Raw genomic sequence first — 2,625 nt, 5'->3', positions numbered from 1 at the left:
AGGTGGTGGTTCCTCTGCTGGCAGGAGCGCCTGGAGGTTCCGGAGCGCACGTAGGGAATCCCCTCCCTCCCCCCTCCAGCGTCACCGCGTCACCGCCGCCTCGTCTGGGTCCCCAGGTCTTTGGAAAGCCTGGGAAGTTGCAATCCCGACAGACTCAGTCAAAGCCAGGAAAGGCTGGCACGCTTTATACGTGTCATGTATTTCAAACATGTCAGGTCTGATTTTCATGCCAACCTCTGACCTACTGTATAGGCAGCAATACATGCCTCTAACACTTTTAAGAATGTTACGTGGCTGAATGAAATATAATAGCTATAGTGAGTGTACATATCTGTAACTTCTCTTTTTAGCTAAATTGTGTTTACCAACGGAAATACTGTTCTCCGCACCACCATCTGCTCCTTGCTTCTTGGAGAGGAAGGAGGTAAATCCCTCTCCACAAGACGGCTCCTGAGCAGTTATCCACTAAATCGTCAATTTGAGCCGGAGATGTATTCCCTCCTATTTCCTCTCCTTTCAAGGGTCCAGGACCTCCGGGGATGCTAAATGTGCAAAACATCTGCTTTAATGCATGTATTTCTTTGCGTGTGGTTTCCACCTTTTTGGTCACCAGCCCTTCACAGGAGATACAAACAAGAGAAGAGTTTAAAGGGTGTTTTTTTTTGGGGGGGGGGGGTCTTCTCTGCCCATTTTTCCAAGCTGAGATGTGACAGTGGATCAAGGTATAAGACTGCATTTAGGGACTAATTTTCTATTATTTTGGAACATAGTTTGATGATTTGGATGGAATGGATGTAAAGGAAGGGTGATTTTTAACAATTTTGAACTTTCTCATCCTTTGTTTTTTGTTGAATAGCTATCTTTTGGTGGTGAGGGGAGAGGTGTGTGAAGGTAAACTAGTAAAAAAAGAAATTAGCAGCAGCAAAGTGGAAGAATAAAATGTTCAATGAAGCCATACGTTCTTAACATTGATGGAAAAGTACTGCGTAACACCTGAAATAAAACCACATCAGGTACCACAATTTGTAGAAATCTTAAATAAAAAAAAAAAGATACACTTGGAATATTTTTATCCTATTGCTCAATCGACACATTATTTGATTCTACATGAGACACAAATGACTAAAATTCCATTTCGTCCAGGAAACGTTTCTGTCTTCTAGTCATATTTAATCATTTCATCTGTGACACTCCCATTTATTGTACGGTCTTACATGAAATTTCAACTAAGAGCATAGGTCTTTAAAACAATACTTTTAATCCAATTTTTTTGTTTTATTTGAAGTGAGCAAGTTGTATCTACTCAAATTTTAAATTGATTTTTAGGACTTCTGATTCAAGCTTAGTTAGATGCCTTGTAAGAATCCATGCTCTGACTCTGGGAGTGTACTAAATTTTTACATGGTAATCCTGTATTCATTTTGAAGGTGGCATCATTAAACTCCTCATCAGGTCTTAATTGTATACCTGCTATGTATAGAGGTGTGTTCTCTTGTTGGCTGAGGCTGAATTCTAAGGTGAGGACAAACCAAGGCATAGAGAACATTCATGTTTAGACTACTTGGAACTTGAAGAAATGGAAATCTGTCCCATCATGGAAATTCAATAAAAACATCTATTTGGTTAAATGTCTTGGTTTAATCTGTAACTTTTGTAGCACAGTAGAGTGAGGAGAGTTTAATATACCTGTGCAGCCAGGAAAGAGTTCAAGGAAAAATGACACTTTAAGGTTGGACAGAGTGTTTGTTTGTTTTTAAAATATAAATCTTAAATACCAGCTTGTCTCAGTGGATAGAGCGTCGGTCTGTGGACTGAGGGGTCTCGGGTTCGATTCCAGCCAAGGGCACATGCCTGGGTTGTGGGCTCAATCCCCGGTAGGGGGCGTGCAGGAGGCAGCCCATCAGTGGTTCTCTCTTATCACGCATGTTTCTATCTCTCTCTCCTTCTCCCTTCCTCTCTGAAATAAAGAAATATGTTTTTTAAAAATAATAAAATAAAATATATTTGTATTAACTTCAGAGAGGAAGAGAGAGGGAGAGAGGAACATGCGTGATAAGAGAGAATCATTGATCACCTGCCTCCTGCACACACACACTCCCCCGACCCCCCTCCGGCCACTGGGGATTGAATCCAAAACCCAGGCATGTGCCCTGACCTGGCATTGAACCATGACCTCCTGGTTCATAGATAGATGCTCAACCACTGAGACACACTAGCTGGACACAAAACCTGTTTTATTTGGAAAAGTAATGTGATGAGTACTGTGCCATGATATACCCTAGAAAATCAGGTTTTAATTATGTAAAAATTATAGCTCTCACTTTTATATATAGTTAGTGTTTCTGTGTATATTTAGATAAATATATGTATCTATTGTACTTCTTTCATTAGTCTCTGAAATTTGTTGGGAAATCATCTATTTGAAGGGGAAATCTTCCAGAGTATTCTGTTGCTTTTTACTGCCCCCTTCTGCTACTTGAATTTTTATCAACTTCTTTTTCTCTATGACACTGTGAAGATAACTAGGTAGATCTTATGTCTGACATTATAATGTTCTTAAAAGGCTACATGTGCGGTGCTCATTTTAGATTTAACTTTCATGAATAGGCTGAAAAGGAATAAAAT

The sequence above is a fragment of the Myotis davidii genome, unplaced genomic scaffold (genome assembly GCF_000327345.1).
Source record: "Myotis davidii unplaced genomic scaffold, ASM32734v1 scaffold362, whole genome shotgun sequence".
NCBI lineage: Eukaryota > Metazoa > Chordata > Mammalia > Chiroptera > Vespertilionidae > Myotis > Myotis davidii.
Note: the sequence above shows the minus strand (reverse complement) of the source record.